The sequence below is a fragment of the Gorilla gorilla genome, chromosome 2 (genome assembly GCF_029281585.2).
Source record: "Gorilla gorilla gorilla isolate KB3781 chromosome 2, NHGRI_mGorGor1-v2.1_pri, whole genome shotgun sequence".
Taxonomy (NCBI): Eukaryota; Metazoa; Chordata; class Mammalia; order Primates; family Hominidae; genus Gorilla; species Gorilla gorilla.
The window spans coordinates 148,948,329-148,966,416 of NC_086017.1; the positions used below are offsets into that span (position 1 = coordinate 148,948,329).

Sequence of the window (18,088 nt, forward strand, 5' to 3'; positions counted from 1 at the left end):
TTGGCCAGGCTGGTCTCGAACTCCTGACCTCAGGCTATCCAGCCACCTTGGCCTCCCAAAGTGCTGGGATTACAGGCGTGAGCCACCGTGTCAGGCCTCCCAGAGTCTTAATTTCATTTTATTTTATATATTTTTTGAGACAAGGCCTTGCTCCATCACCCAGGCAACCTCGACCTCCTGGGCTAAAGCTATACTCCCGCCTCAGCCTCTCTAGTAGTTGAGATTACAGGCATATGCCATCACATCCAGCTAATGCTTTTTGTATTTTTGTAGAGATGGGGTCTCACTATGTTGCCCAGGCTGGTCTTGAACTCCTAGGCTCAAGCAATCCTCCTGCCTCAGCCTCCCAATATTCTGGGATTACAGGCATTCACCACCATGTCTGGCCTACCTGGGGTTTTAGAAGTTTAGAGCTTAGAGAAACATTTGAGAGCTTTGAGGTCACCCTCCCATTTCCAGATTTTAAAAAAAAATCAAGGGCCAGGAACAGCAAAGTGTCATGGTTAAGGTCACACAGGGGACGATGGCAGAGAAAAGTCATTTGGGGCCTACCTTTATGTAGGCTACACTTCCCTATGCTGCCAGAACAATGAATGGGAAAAGGAAAAATTTAGTCCATTGTTTTGGGCCTTCTTTTGATACTGAATGCTTTTGTTTTTGTGCCTGTACACATGCGAAGCCTCTGGTGGAATGGTCTGTGGGCACTGTGACAGACAAGCAGCACTATTAATACTGGTGGCTCAAAGTAATGACTGCCTGTGTGTTGACTGCCTATGCTATGCCGGGGGCTTTGTGTTCATCTTCTCATTCCATCTTTACTAGTTACTGCAACTCTTCAGGGTAACGTGATTCTACCTTGAGGATCCAGGAGACTAAGTACCCGGCCCACCGTCCTTACAGACCCAGGTGCATATTGAGATCTGTGTGTCTGCAGAGAATATGCACTTTTTCCTGTGTCATGCTGCTTAATCCATGCTCAGAACTGACTTCCTGAGAAAGTGACAAGGAGAGAAGTAGAGTGTGAGAGGACAAGGCCCAGAACGAGAGGGTAAAGATGTTTGGAAGAATCAATTCGGGAAGACTTCCTGGGAGACGAAGTTTTGTAAAGAGTTGAGGGTAAGTCTGTACGGGAGCATGGAAAAACAAAAGTCTAGTTTACAAATGTGTCTTTTTACTGCCTCATATTCAGTTTCTGTGTCAAATGTTTAAAAAGGCTCGCTGTATTTATTTAAAAATATAAAACCAGGCAAGACTGGCTTTTTCACTCAGCATAATTTCTTTCATTTACGTGACATTCTTGAAAAGATAAAAGTATGGTGATGAAGAACAGATCACTGGTTGCTGGGGGTTGAGAACTAGGGGAAGGTGTGACCAACAAATGGGTCACACCAGGAAATTTTTGAGGCCTTAGAACTGTTCTGCATCCTGATTGTAAGAATGGTTGCATGAATCTACCCACATGTTAAAATTTGTAGGACTGTCAATTGCATTGTATCTTATTTTTTCAAATTTATTTATTTTAAATTGACATACAAAATATGTATTTATCATGTACAACTTGATGTTTTGAAGTATACATACATTTTGTATATACATTTTTTAAATAAAATGAAATTATAAAACAAGGCACAGAAACATATTGAAGAACACTTGGGCTGTATTCACGGTGATGGGGAAGTATCTCATTAAATCAGCCCCTCTTCAGTATGTCACCTGGGGCCTCTCATAGTATAGGCCTGATTTCCAGCTAACAACTGACCTTCTCAGGGTACCAGCTGAGGGCTAGGGGCTTGTCCCTTATAATTCTAGGTTCCAACTCTTCTGCGGGCCCCTTTGTTCACTCCATCTGAGGCAGTAGGAATGGGAGTAGGGATGGATGGACAAGGGAAGGAGGGGGATCACATTTGGGTGGGAATGTACATCTTGCTAACAATGTTTTTTTTTATTTTTTTTGAGAGGTCTTGCTATCGTCCCAGAGTATGGATGACATTTCCCCTAAACCTATTATCTCATGAAATTAAGTACAGATAAAGAAATTCTCTAAGACGGAATGTTACTCTAATGTAGCATTAAACCCTCTTGCAACCATAATAGCAACTGCTACCATTTACTGAGAGCCTTCTCACAGGATCAGGCATTTTACCTACATGTGCTGCCTCTGTTCATCCTCACAACCATCCTATTGAGAAGTTTGTCATTTCCTCATTGCTCATGTGAGGAAATAAGAACTGATAACTTTGAACACAGTTAGAAGGCTAATCCTTGGCAGAGCAGGGATTTTAATCTAGATCTCAGACTCCAAGTACTGGTGTCCTTCCTGTCACTTCCACTGGCCATTTCAGCTGGGGTCATCCAGGTCTACTGAGGAGACTGCCCTGCCCCACCTCTCCTCCTCCTCACTCACCACTATGGGCAACCTTATTTCCCAACCTGCCCACTTGGACTCCTCACCCCAGATCTTACCTTTACAACCTGTCCCCACTGTCACCCAGCCTCTTAAGAGGTTTGTCCCTGTTTTGACTCTGTCTATTCCCAGCCCTCCCATTCTTCCCCTTAATGCTCTTGGAACTATCACCAGTAGCTTGGAAACAGGGAGGATACACGAAGTCAGGAGAAGATGAGCTCCTGGCACTCCACATGGTCAGCCACACTTATCCTTACAGACCTTGTTATAAAGGTTGGTCAGGCAGCATAAGCTGTTGGCTGATCAGACCGTTACTCTTTTTCTCTTCATGCATAGATATGAGTGTTGGAGGGAACCTCAGCCCTTATCTTGTCTAAGTTGTAGGAATTGCCAAGACCTTGGTGGGCTGACTTGGGAATCCAGTCATCATGCAGAGCTGTGATCCTCAAAGTGTGTGCACCAGCATCAACTGGGAGCTTGTTAGAAATGCAGATTCTCAAGCCCCTGCCCAGATTTACTGAATCAAAAATTCTGGGGGTGGGGCCCAGCATTCTGGGTTTTAACAAGGCCTCCACGGGTGCTTCTGAAGCATGGTAAGTTTGGGATTTACTGATCTAGACCAATGCTTCTCAGACTTTAATGTACATAAAAATGCCAAAAAGTCGGTTGCCAGATTTAGCCAATAAAAATACAGGTGTACTTATGGAATATGCTTATACTAAACAAATGCATTGTTTATCTGAAATTCAAATTTAATTGGGTGCCCTGTATTTTATCTGTCAACCCTACCTGAGTATTTTTTTAAATGCAGCTTCTGATTCAGTAGGTCGAAGGTGAATCCTGAGATTCAGTATTTCTGAAAAGCTCCCAGGTGACGGATGCCCAAGCTGCCAGACGCACTGAGAGCAAGGATCTAGAGCTACTTGTTACATGCAGATCCTGAAGCTCTCCCTCAACCTACTGAGTCAGGTTGTCTCAGGGAGACACTGATTTAGAATGTTGTAACCAAGCGACCATGTGTTCTGAGTCACAAACATCCCATTTACAAACTGTAAGTTCAGGATTCACACATAGGTGAGACTCTGCATACACAGTAGTGGAGATAACCAAGAATGGGGTGGTTTTGCTGAGAGGCAGGGAGGAAAAGAGAAAAGTGCTGAGGTAGATGACCAACTCACTGTGGGAGTGGAGGACCCAGGAAATAGGAGGCTTGTTGCAGCTCTGGGAAGGAGTAAAACTTGGGGCTGCCTGTCCCCCAGGACCCCAAAACACAAGCAACACCTCCATGTGCAAGATGCTAATAGGCACGTTTATTGAGCCTCTCCTGTGTTGAGAAACTCCAGGTGATATCTCATTTCAGTTTATTCTCAAGCAATACTTTGAAATTGAAATTATTTCCCCCATTGAGGAGATGAAGAACCCAAGGCTCAGAAAGTGCTAAGATCATACAGCTAGCAAAACCTGGAGTCAGGATTTGAACACAGGTCTGCTCTCAAAGCCTCTCTCCACTGCCTCATGTCTCTCTCTGCTGATGCTCATTCTGTGGTAGCTATTGAACCACAATGGTGGTTCCAGGAGACAAGTGGCCACTGTCCTCTACAGCTGCAGCAGCAGATTCCTTTCCTTATGGCATCTGCCTTCAACACCCTCCCACCTGGGCCTCTCCATTCCATCACATGATGCTCAGATCATGACCTGCACAGACTCAGCATGCTCGGTGACTCACCTATGGCTTGTTTCTCTCCAGAAGTGTACCCCACATGTTGGAAGCTACTAAAGAGGGCCTGACCACCTGCTTCATTAGGCCCATTAGCCTTCTTCTTTTGCAGGAGCCAGATTTGTCATGTATTTATTCTTGATGCATTTTTTTTCCTTTGATCTTCCAGAACAGCCACTTCAATTTAGGTTTCTACCTGGACATGATAAAATTCCAAGCATGTTCTCACCCCCATCCCAGGTTTCAAGGTGTATTAGTTTAAAGAATTCCTCTCCATCTGAGGAAATGTTATTGTCTGAGCAATACCAGAGTTGGAGGTCCCAGACTCACTGAGGGTAAGATGTTAGAATTTCAAACTCTTAATCCTATTGATTCCCAGTCCTTTTGATCTTTTCAGCACCTGTCAGGAGAGTTGAGTTTATATAATTGGGGGGAGGGTGACTGATTGGCTCTGGTTTTATTACGACCTGTTTGTGCCATTTAATTAATAATAAAAACAGCTGCCAGCTGCCGAACCACTTGAGGACATCTTTGCAGCTTCTGCTTTTCCAAAAGCTCAGGCAATTATTTGGGTTTCAGGAAGGTGACTGAATCAGATCATCAGCCTGGGATGGATTTTGTTTTGCCTTTAAGCAACCTCCAGTCGTCCTTTGTAGAGTCCATAAGTGAATTGAATAACCAAGAAACACACAGCTCTTTTCAAGGACAGGAAAGGGGAAGAAAAGTGCTATTTCCTGAGTGTTTAGGTTGTGCCAGGCACTTAACTCGCTTAATCCTTTCGACAGCTTTGAGTCGTAGATCTTATTATCCCCATTTTACAGATTAGAGAGTCTAGCCTCAGAGGTTAAGAAACATGCCCCAAGTTCAAACAGCCAGAAAATGACAAGGCTGGGATAAGAACTCATCTGTCTGATTTCAAAGTCATTGTGTTTTCACGCTGTGTAGGTTGAAGAATTTCTTAATGCATCCTGAAAAGTAAGAAAACTTGTTTGGTTCTGTTTTGTTGTTTCTGCATTTTTTAAATGAATAAAATGTGCTGTTTAAAAGTCCTAGGTTCTCACTCAACCAAATGTGAAGACTCATTAAAAGCTCTGCTAAGTAAGTGAGAAATATAAATAGGTCAGTGAAATGATATAGGAATCTTCAGAAACAGCTCAATGAAAATCAGTCAGGGAAGTGATAGACTAATAAATGGTGTTGGGGAAACTGACTTTCAATATTAAAATAAAGCTAAGTTCCTATCTCATCTCATACACAAAAACAAATTCCAGATGGCTGAAGTATCTAAAGCTTAAAAGAGAAAAAATGAAACATTTAAAATTATTAGAAAAAAATAGGAGAATATCTTAGGGCAGAGAAGACACCAAAAAATAGAAATAATGATGGAAAACATAAATAAACTTAGCTACCTCAAAATTTAATTTTTGTAAAACAAAAAAACCCAGCTTACAAAGTTAAAAGAAGAGAAGTAGCCTGAGAGAAGATATTAGCAAGACTTACAACAGTCAAGATTAGTATTGAGAATGTATTAAGAAAGAAATTTTTAAAAAACTCCTACAAATCAATACCCAAAGACAGACAACCTAGTAGATAAATGGGCAAAGATTATAGAACAAGAAGTTCACAGAAAAGAAACCCACACCCTCAGAATGAACAAATAAACAAGTGTTCAACCCAACAGGGAAATAACAGCAAAAATAACACAATTGGCAAAAATTAAATAATATATCCTTGTTAGGTATGAGTGAGAATATGGGCTAATGGAAATGTTCACAAATTACTGGTATCAGTATAAATTTGTACAGACATCATGGAAATTGTTTTGGCAGTATCAGGTAAAAATTGACAAGGTGTATCACCACCCAGGAACCCGCTTCTAGACATATCTAACAAAGAAATTCTTATGCAAGTGTAGGGCCAGCTTCATGGACACAGAGTTCTGCCCTCAGAAGGGCCCTGTGCTTGGTTTAATGCTCTGCTTTCACTGTCTTGAAGTTCTTAATAGTTTTACTTTTGAACTTGTGCTTTTAAGTGGTGTTTGCTGGGGCACTGCAGCATGTCATGAATGGAGGAGATGGGTGCAATATGCATGTCAGCCACATCTTGCTGCCCTGTTCATGTATAGTATTCAGGAAGCCCCACGAGCACAGAATCCCAGTGGACCCATGAAGTGTGGGAGTTCAACAGGACTCAGGGCAAGAACAAAGTAAGTATGTTATGTCTTCAGCTGAGTAAGTGGGGAGGTAAATACTCGAAGAGGCCACTCTTTCCCTTTGAACTAGAACTTGCTTCAAATGCAGAAACACGGATTGGCGAACCAAAAACTACAAACAACCAAGGAACCCTGTTGTACTTTTTCTAACTCATGTTCTTCCTGTATTTGCCAACCACTTACACTGAAAATGACAGCAGAGAAGGAAAGGGAAAGATTGGACATCTCACAATCCCTTTTTCTTTCACTCCTTCCTTATTCATCAGTAAGCCAAAGGTAGAGAGTGTTGGTAGACTGTGCATGAGTCAAGAAATGATATAAAAACAGTTGGGTTCGTTTTGCAGCATTTCTACTCTTCTGGTGAGAATGAAATACACATTTAGGAGCTGCGAAATGCAAGTTGTATCATTTCCATGATTTTACATACAAGTTAAATATGCTTATATTTGCATTTAAAACAGGTATTGAACAATATAAAAATGAAAGGTAAGATTTATGATAATAGCTTACATTTTTAATTTTCCTTAGAACAACATTAGGATGACAAATAAAAAAACACCATCATGACAAGTCAAGAGCGAGATCATGGAAGAAGGAAAAAGCCTTAGCTTTTATACCTTTAACGGCACTTTTTTCCTATATTTTGAACAGAAGGGCCAGCTTCATTTTGCACTGGGTCCACAAATTATGTAGCCAGCCCTATGCATTTGCACAAGGAAACATGAACAAGAATGTCCATTTTAGCATAATTGTAGAGGTTAAAAAGAAGGAAAATAATCCAATGTCCAAGAATAGGAACATGGAGAGATTACGATATAGTCTATAGGATGGACTACTGCGTGGCAGTATTAAGTATATTAAATAAATTAACCAAATCCATAGGTACATAGAAGGAGATAAAAAAATTGAGAAGAAATTCAAGCTGAAGATCATTACAAGATATAAGAGCATGCATCTATGTAATTTTATAAAGCACCCCAAAATTCATTATTTATGAACACATTTATATATATGGTAAAGTATAAACTCATCCACCAGGCACACACCAAATTTATGACAGTGATTTTATTTAGGTAGAGAAAAAGAGAATGTCACCAAGATGAAGAAAATGGAGGATTTCATATTTAATTTTAATCTTTTATTTCTTAAAAATTTTTTATAAGAAAATGTTAACTTTATTAGCTTTAACAAAATGTTTAGTGCTGAATGCATGAGTTTGACATGCTATTCTTAATGCTCTCTATGTTTTTTAATTAAAAAAACTCCTAATTTAAATAAAGTAGACCAGCCATTCCTTCCACTATCCCTCCATTCCAAGCACAATTTCTATAAAGCAAAAAGAAAATTTGGTGAGAATGCAGAGGGGAGCCCTCCATGCATATGTTTCTTTGAACAGGATACTAAAACCTGATTTTACCTACTTATCAATATGAGCGAGATGGCAGAGAGGCCTGGAGTAAATCTCCTCAATGTTTGTGAATGAAAGTTATGCACAGACCGTTGGCTAATCATCAGATTGGCACAGAAAGACCCCAGTTTCCAGAGTAATGTTGATTTTTAACTCTCTTAAATTGACTTTTTAAAAAATGCATGTGACTTTTATGTCCTGAATTTGCTAATAAGTCAGACCTTTGGAATCTTCCATTACCTTCTGGAGGATGGTTACATTCTTGGCGCTGGACCAAACAAGAGCACAGTGGTGATTTACTGACGCATGCAGCCCCACAGTCCTGGCTCACACACAGAGCTGTAATAGCTCTTTAAACTCTGAGGGCTTGAGTTCCAATTCATTTACCATAAGCACAATATAACATGGAAATTATTTTGGCTGCAGAGGCAAATGTAGCCCATTCATGTATAAAACCATTGCAATAAAAGGAAAAGAAACTTAATCTAGGAAAGTGATGCCTGTTTTTGGTTTCTTTTCTAATTCTCTTTCTTTCTAGATGCTGGCTCGTTACTGGGAATTTGGCTGCTATTTGAGGCCTGGCCCTCTTAAGAGCAACACGGCGCTGGTAATAGTCCCTGGAAGGTGACTTTCTCAAGCTCAGCCCAATTATCCATTTTTCTTCTGGCCACTAATCTTTAACTCCATCCCATCCACTAATCCATTCCCCCATGAGCAAACAATGCACAGGTAAGTAGCAGGGGACCTCCATGACACTTTTAATTGAAATAGCACTTAATCCACAACCTGCACCGCTGTCACTTTTCTACCCATACCTCAAGACTTGGCAAGGATGAAACATGACTAGTATTTGAAGAATACAAAATTCAAGTATCTCTTCTGTTGAAAGTAGAAAGAGAAAAAAACCTCTCTATAAAAGCTAGATGGCATTTGGAATTATTTTAATAACTCACCCACAACTCCTATTTTATCCAAGTTGGTTACAAAGACAGAATTAATCTTTTCAGAATAATTTATAATATTTCTTCTAATTTACATAAGAAATAATAAATATTCACAAAATTATAGAAGTCTCTGTCACTGACATTTGTAGACAATCACAATTGATCTGAAGTGTCTTCACACTAACTGTTCACCCCATGGAGTGGTTGTAGCAAGGTAGGATCGTTAGCAAATAAAGTTGGAGAAGCCATTTTGTGTCTCAAGGTGAGAATGACATGCTGAAGGGAGCTTGCTGAGTCAGGGAAACCTCCTCCAGTCTTATTGCTTTGCCTGTCCTATTACTTTGACTCTGATGGGTATGTGGTTAGGAACCTGGAATTTTATCAGCTTATATTATACTGTATCTGCACAAAAATCAATATACAATTAACTATTAATTATTTGGAGTCCTGTAAAGAAGAACTGACAAAAATATTCTCCTGAAGAACCCGTAACCCTATCCATAAATCATTCATATTTGTCTTTGGAATATATGATATGATTTATATTTCAACCAATTTGCCTCACTAATTGTGTATGATTTTGACTAACGTGAGAACTGTTTGCAGTCTGTGTAGGTAGCAAGTGGAGGAAGATAAGAAGTCTGTTAGATGGTGGGAGGAGGGGAGTCAGTCATGGAGAAACCACATTTTTACCCTATGTAATCCATAAAGTTGAATGTACAAAGTGGATGCTACTTGATAGAAAGAGTAAAGTTGATTTCCCTTTGCTTGCTTACAGCATTTTTTTTTGTTCACTAACTCAAATCACTGCCAGGTGAGAAGGGAGAAGCTGGGGGACAGTTGTGACTTCTTTGTTTCCATTTTGCAGATTGCATTCAGGAATACAGGAGAGTTCTTAGCATGACTGAGACCATATAGCCATTTACTGGGAAGCTGAAGTTCCTGTCATGGATGTCCTAACACCAAGCTCAGTTCTGCAGCAAAGCAAAAGTGTACTCACTGGGCAGACAGATACTGATTACAGGACTCTCTCTAGAGACACGGCCATACCCTGAATCTATTTACTGCCCCCTGAACATACTAGGCACCAGGCACTGTTTAGAGAGAAGCCCCACTGCTGCAATTGGAATAGCCCTGGCCTAGCAGGGCCATTCCTTGTCCCATTGCAGATCATTATTTTCACTATACCTCATAAAATTAGCATTTTTAAATGTTACTAAATGGTATTTATACTTATTTTTAATACTGTGTAATGTTTCATCCAGTAGTTAGGTATACCTTACATATCTAATCACTATTTTATCATCTGTTCAACATTTAATTTTTTCAATTTTTGAGAATTACAAATGCTACAAAGAATATTTTTGCAAATGGCTCTTTTTTTTCTTTTTTTCGGGGGTTGTGGGTGGTACCAAACTATTTAAAGAAATGGTACAAATGAAAGAACTTATGTGTATGTTTTGGTATATGTGTTTCCCCCGCCCCCACCACCAAATTATTCTCTTAGAGTTATTCTCACTAGTGCTCTTACTAAGTCAAAGTCTAGAAAAATTTTTAAGTCCTTTGCATGTTGTTTTTTTAAAAGGGGTATGCCAATTTATAATGTCAATACTGAGTGTTGCTATTTTAAAATTTTAGTCTAACTTTATATAATACATTTTTAAGTACTTTCTTGATTTTTTTCTTTTGATTTTCTCAGTTCCAGCCCTGTCACATTCAGTGCCTATGCTGTCACATTACTTGACCTAACCAGCTCCTGTCAAAGCAAGAAAGTTGCTGGGTTTTGCTGGTAACCCATCCCACTTAACCAAAAGGGCCCAGAAGTTTTTCTTCCTAGGATAAAAGCAGGACACTTCTTGTGGAAAATACAACCAATATGGTTTGAATGAGGGTTGCTGGACGCTGTTTTCCTATTGACAAATCCTTCTGTTCTGCAGGTACCCAGGGGTGGGATGGCTGGAGGATGGGGAAGGGAGAGGACCCAAAGGCACTAAGAACTGTCTTGGCCTTTCTACAATAAATTTCCCAGCATGACACAGAAGCACAGTTACACACTTGCACACACACCACTGAGCCTCCCAAGTGTTGAAATACTACATCCAGGCATATATTAAACTAACAAATTTAAAAAGAAACTACCATGTCCAGCAATACTCTAATCATCCAAAGTAGTAATAGTAAAGGTAACTGATGCTAATGTCTATTAATGCACCAAAACATTTAAAAACTCAAGAAGAAAAAGAAATCTACCCAGATAAATATGAATATATGTTTTTAATTTATGCTTTTCTTTATTTTTAATTTACTCTTTTCTTGAAAAATTATTGTCTTCCAATGATTAATTCTTTTGAGTCAGGGTGATGTATGGTTTTGCCCTGAAACTTTCTTTCTAAAAGAAATCCCTAGTCTCAGTTTGCTTTCTAAACAAATGACAGGAGAAACCATAGGAAAATGTAATTCAAAATCAAAAAGGCTCATAAGTTTCACTTTCTGAAAAAGTTGCCAGCACCTGGATATATAAAATTATGCTATTTCTACAAACACAATCCTTGAATTGGAAGCTGGCCCAGATTTCTACTTCCCCAGATTCCTACATTCCCTGTGCAACCCTCTTCTATCCTGGGCTTGGTGTCTTTTTGGCTTTTCACCAGTATTCAAAACGTTCCCCTAGTTCAGGCTCTGCAGCCAGCTGTCCAGGAGGCTCCCTGGTGGTTGCATTAACATCCTGGGGCAATACTGCCGTCTTGTGGGCATGTAAAATGCTGCAGGTTCATCCCAAAGTGAAGTTGCATTTTCCCAACTACAGGCACAAATGAGTCTTCTCTCTGCTCTTTCACTTCTAGGTTAATGGGGCTCCTGGGTGACTGAAGATGTCAAGAGGGTTTTGGGTAGACAATTTGTAGTGCCTGTTTGTCCTGTCTCTGAGATCTTGAATAAACTTTGGGAACCTATTGGGTGAGAGTTGTTGGAAAAGTAAATTTACAAGATGCATTCTTAATATATCAGACCTAATTAAAAATTTTGCCAATAAAACAATGTGGCAACCCTGTACCGTGTGTGATGGCATGCTTGTGACTTGATTTATCCTTGTAAAAATGACTCTACTGGATATGTGGTCACCAGACCTAATGGGCTCTGTGATTTAATTTTTTAAATATGGGAAATATCTTTGCTGCTGAAACTCACTAACATCTTTTTGAACTTTATGGGAATTGATGTTTCCAGTTGAAAGATGGATTTAGAGTTTGGGACAGAAAACACAGTGATGCTAAAAACCAAAAGTTATTCGGAAAAAACATTTGAATCGGCACCGAAATGATGTAGTTTAGCAAAAACATTAACAATAAAACATTACCTTTCTTGTCATAAGACTATTTTCTTTTTTACAAACAGCTTATAAACTTTCTCTGTGATGAACCTTCGTATACAGTTCAGCTGAAGACTATAAGCCTGTTAGAGTCCCTTGGGAAGAAGAAACCTATGCATCTAGGTTGTTCCTAAAAAAGCTGTTGTTCAACTAAGACATGCTGTCCTTACAGTGCTGTCACCACCAGAAATAATCTTTGATTCTGTCTTCTTGGTGTGAATTCTCAACTAGTAAAACTCTATATTGAAATGCAAATTAGCTCTTCCGAGTACAAGCTTGTAAAAATGTCAAAACACCTCACAAAAATTCTAATTGCCACATAATTAGGTATATAAACAAAAGTTCTATGCTGATATTTTAATTTTGCTTCATTGCAATAATGTACATTCAATAATGGGCCCAACTAGGACAAGGTGATAAGTTAGGGAAGAAAGTAGCTAATAGCACCAAATAAGGATGCCCCTGAACCCAGAGCCTGGCAGAAAATAGAATGGACTTCCAGAGAAACATCATGGGGCCTAGGGAAATAAACACCGCTTAGGGAGAATTAGATTAGCCAGAGTACAACAAACTTCCATTACAAGCTGGAATTTCTTTTAGAAGGAATACATGAAAATGTGTCTTTATAAAGAGGTGGTATCCTGGAGTGAGCACAAAATCAGTCTAATGCCTTCAATCTTCTTGATTTCCCCCTACAGAACTGTACTTCTTATTAATGTTTGTAATGACCACCTGTGGCACTGTAGGATGCTGAATTACCAAAGAAAGATTAAATTATGTCCTATTGATGACACTTAATAGACGTCTAGCTGGTGCACATGTTACAGAATGATATTTGACAAATGTAGAAATGATAAGGGTTATCTGATCTGTCTGAAATTAATCAGAAGCTTCAGTTAAGTAGAACTCCAGTTCTGATAACATTCCATTATTATTATCATCATTATTATTGTTACTATTAAGAATTATAGCCCCTTTTCAACTCATCACTGCCTTTATTGTGGAATCACCTGTGTTCAATGTACCTATATTTTAGAAGGACAATGGGGCACCAAAGTTGCTAGCCTGATCCTATAATTGCCATCTTCATCTTTCAGTATGGAATATATTATATTTACATTAAAAATTATCCCTTACAAGATCCCTTTGAACAATTTTTCAAATATATGTTTAAAGACAAGTACATTAATTTCAAGAAAATTTCTTATGAGACTAGAGGATGTAATGTTAGTATGATCTACTAATAACCTAGTAACTATCATTTATTGATTACCTACAAAGTCACTTGTGTTTTATATTCATTATCTCTAATTTTTAAGGTACTCCTGCAAGGTGGCAGTATTATCTTCACTGTCCAGAAGAAGAAATAGTTTCAAGAGGCTAAGTAATCGCAGTAAGATCATATGGTCAATAAGTGCAAAAACAAGACTCAAGCCTCACTGGGTTTTAATGGAAGAACCATGCGGTGTTTGAGCAGAAAAATCTATTCCCTCTCCTCTCTCTCTCCCTCTCTCTCTCTCTTTTCCCAGTGATAAACAGTAGGAAGTGGGATTAGTCTGTGTTGAACCTATTACTTCAGCCCACATTAATTGCTCATCTTTCCACTATTTTTAGTTTTTCCTTCTGTTCTGGACTTTTCCTTTCTTCCTTCAAATAGAAAAAGGTCACACCTCTATTTAAAACATCACAGAACACCCATATTTTTGCTCTTCTATCAACTTACCAGTCTAAATCTTTTTTATTTTCAGCTAAACTTATTAGATGAATGTCATAATTGCCCCATTTTCACTTTGCTTTCACTCTCATGGCCACCACTGGAATGAAGCTGTTCTTCAGACTTACTTATGACATCTGCTCCAGTTTCAAAGGCTGTCTCCAAGTCCTGACTTTCTGAAATTCTCTGCAGCATCTGACACAATTAATCTCATCCACCCTCACCTACTGCCAGTAAAATACTGGCAGCTGACACACGTGGAACAGCGACTTGGTGCTAGGCTCTGGGTTAAGCACTTTATATGCATTATCTCATTTAATCCCCACAACATCCCTGTGAGGTTGGCACTGTTATGGGTCCCCATTTTACAGATGAGGAAACTGAGTCTCGGGGGGTAAAGTAACTTGACCAGTATTACACAAGCAAAAACATGGTGAAGATAGCTGTTGATCCAATATGCTGTGCTATCTTTAAAAGTATTTAGCCAGTCTTTTACTATCTGCTGGGCACAAAGCCAAGTTCATTAGAGGTATTATCTGATTATTTTGTGTTATATTTTATCCTATTATACCTAACTCTAGGTCTATTGCAAGATCAAGTTTGTGATCCTCTGCCTATTTCTCCTCTTGACTACTTCAAATTCCAAGTATTTTTTAGAAGATTTTAACTTGCATCAAATAATTATTGATGTACAGGTCATGGTGGCAGGGCTCTGGACATAGGAAAGTGAACAAGGTAGGCTTGCTGCCTGCTTGAAGTTGACAACATAGTGGATAGAAAGTGAGACAGAGAAGCCACAAATCATTACCTGAGCCAATCAGTGGCCCACTGAGAACACTCCTTCCAGGTCATGAAATTTCAAGTGAAGCGACACACCAGCTCACCCACCTACTTCCCACCCCGACCCCAGAATCCCCTTCCTGGAAACCTTGTGCTACCTCCAAAGCCAAACTCTCAAATAAACCCCAGCACCTTCCAGAGATGCCGTTTCAGTGGTGGGGTTTGAGGTGAGTACTCTGGGACCCAGCCTGGGTTTCACAGAACTAGGAGACTATCTGCCCTGGGCTGGCCCCAAGGCCAGTGTCAGAAGTACCCCCACCCTCCTGATTATCAGTCAACCCAGAACAAACGCTTTCCTCTACTTTCCCTTAATTGTACTTGGTGCTAGTCATCTCTGTGGCAAGAATATGAGCTTCTCACAAGCTAATAATGAAACATATCTTTGGTTCTTTCACAGCACCCAGCTTTGGGCTAATTATGTAAATGTGGGCATCAGATACACCTGCTTGAGTAAATGTCTCCTCTCAATACCTGGAAGAATGACGAGTGTTTGCTCTTCTAAAAACCAACTCAAGGCACCCAGAAAGCAAGGAAGCTTCCAAAGAAAAATGGAGTTATATTAAAAGGATGTAGGCATTATCTTGAAGGGTTTTCTACTGGTCAAAGTTGGGATAATTTAAGCATCAAATAAATGATAGCTGTAAATTGAATATATAAGAATCCATGAATCTATAATGATAATCAAAAGAGAGACAGCCAAAAGGAAAATCACTCATCACCAGTGAAGGAAGCTATTATAATAATATAATAATATTAAGTTATAACATTATTATACAATATTTAAAATTCTATAATAATGGGAAAGAATTAGGCATTAGCCTGCCTTTCCAACTAGTACCAGATGATGATAGAACATTCTTCTTTACAGTTAAGCCCCAGCTAATAATATATAGATTTACAGAATTTAAAAATCACTATTTTGTATCCCCTAATAAGAGAAATGATTCATGCATGTGTCATCAATACATGTTAAAACCATAATGGGATAGTTTGGTGCCAAAACGTCACCCCCAAGATTATTTCCCAGTCACAGGGGGGAAAGTCTGACTTAATAAAGGAGGGAGCTGGCTGTTGCCACCTAAACTCAAGGCTCTATCTCAGTGTTCAGTGGGACAACCAGACAGTAGGTGCCTTCCATAATGAAGCAATGTGAAGTACAACATCAGCTATGACATGCTCTTGCCAAAACCACTTAGGCGGAAACTAAGCAAGTCTTTAGTTTTTACTTTCAGTTTACAAGAAATACAAAGATTAGGGAAATGAGTGAAATGATATCACAAATGACCAAATGTCCAGAAAGTGGTACACTGTAAAGGACCAGTGGCCTGGTTTTTGACCAATTATTGTTAAGGGGAATAAAAGGAAGGAGGTTGTTTAACATTAAATAAAGCAATGAGACTTAACAGACATAACAATGAAATGCAATGTGTGGTCCTTGATTGAACTCTAGTTTGAATAACCACTTGGAAGATAGTTTGGAGAGTTTTTCACATAGACTGAGAATTACATGATGTTAAGGAATTGTTGCTAATTTTGTTAGCTGTGATAATGGAATTGCAGTTATATGGGAAAATATTCCCAAACTCCTCCACCCCAAAATAATCATTGTTAATATAGATAAACTTCATTTCAGACATTTATTTCAGAGTGAGAAAGAATAAGCATGAGAAATATTTTATAAAAATAAAATAATGCTATAGACTAATGTTAAGAAAAAAATATTACATTGAAATTTAATTGAATTTAAAGAAGAAAGAAAAATCAAAATGAAATGAAGAAATGCCTGAACTTCAGATAAATGCTTTTTCACTATTAGAGATTCCCTAAATATAGCACTAAAATTGATAACAAAGTTTAAGAAGCACTCTTAGAGGCTGGGGTCATTACCTTTTTAAATAAACCAGATGCTTAAATTTGAGGCAGCATTGATTGATTCATTCATCTACAGACTAAGGAAATTCGCCTTCCTTTCTTTCCTCCTGTTGTCTTCTTCACATTTTAAATCTATTCTTACTTGTTTTTATTGGTCAAGATGCATAGCCATAGTTCTCACAGTTGTTGAGTCTTAGTTTAAATTTAATGGATTCAGTTCCCAACACCAATTTGTTTATCATGACTTCTCTATTTTTAGCTCTTTATTTGTATTCATCTCTTAATTGGCTGGATTTTATCAAGCCATTTTTGCAAGGCTCAAGAATGCCTCAAAACACTTACAGGTAAAGCAGTAGAGATGGAAATATGGAAAACTTCATCTTTCCAACTATTGAAAAAAACCACAGGATTTTATGATAGCAAGCGTACAAATACACTGAAGAAATTTATTTTCAGATTCTATCAAAAAGGATGCAGGAAGTCAGCATTAATGATTAAGAGAAAGAGCCCCAAAGCAAGGATTCTGAAACTGACTTTTCGCCCCAGTAAGTGCTAGTTATAAGTTTTGGGGGCCAGTTATAGCTGTAAGGTCCTGAGGCTTCATTTCTCTATCTGGAAAGAAAAATTTATGGAAAGAATTAAAGAATAAAAATCTGTGCAAAGGGCCAGGACAGTACCTGGCACATAGTGAGTGCTCAATAAATACTAGCTATCTCTAATGGGAATCCTAGGAGAAAGACTTTCATCTCTTCTGATTAAGTTAGAAGGAAGTCAAATTAGAAGTGAGAGATTATCAGGAGTTGCCCTCTAAGGTTTCTGACGCAGAGTTGGCCAGAGTTCTATCACTGTCAGTGTATCAGTGGGCAAGCCCTAAATGAAGTTAAAGCACGTAAGGAATTAACCTGAAAAGTCCTGTCCACCTTTTAAAGAGAAATAAATTAGGAAAAATTGTGACTGATACTAAGTAGTCAAGGATTAGTGAGAAAAGCACCTGTTCATAACTCAACATTTCCATTTCTTCAAATTTTGCTCTAATAGAATTTTAATTTAAATTTTGGTGATAAAACCAGGTTTTATTGTTCTAATAAAACTAAGGAAGGTAATTAAATCATTAAATAATATGCATTTCTTATCAATACAGTCTATCCTTCAGGGATCAAGTGACAAATTGACAAATCACTTTTCTTTTGAGGCTTTGGGGACTGGCTATGGGATATGAACATCTCTCAGAACAGCTCACAGGCCAAGGCTATTGTCTCATGGCACCAACATTTATTGAACTACCTGACTTCCTCCAAAACTTCTGAGAAACTGAATTAAGGAGGAAATGACACTGATACAAGCCTAGATCTTATTCTTACTATAACAAGCCTCAATCTCAGTAAAACTCTTCCTTCACCCTTTCATTGCACAGCTATTTATTGAGCACCTGCTATGTGCCAGGCACTCATGAATGTGATGTTGAACATAACACATAAGGTCTCTCAAGTACAGTTACAGTCTATTATTCAAAGTAGCATGCAAATTAATGTAGAATTACATCTGTGATAAATGGTATAAAGAAGTGGTGTCTGGTACTTTCCAAGTCAATGAATACAGGAAGAAACCAA

The 18,088-nt window shown here is 38.6% G+C and overlaps 1 long non-coding RNA gene across 1 annotated transcript; it reads left to right on the plus strand.

The window, feature by feature from the left end:
- The first annotated feature begins 3,473 nt into the window (after positions 1-3,473).
- LOC129532447 (uncharacterized) lies at positions 3,474-9,865 on the plus strand. Its single transcript, XR_008678205.2, has 3 exons — positions 3,474-6,327; positions 8,280-8,470; positions 9,554-9,865. It is a non-coding gene; the product is annotated as an uncharacterized lncRNA (long non-coding RNA).
- Positions 9,866-18,088: the final 8,223 nt, after the last annotated feature.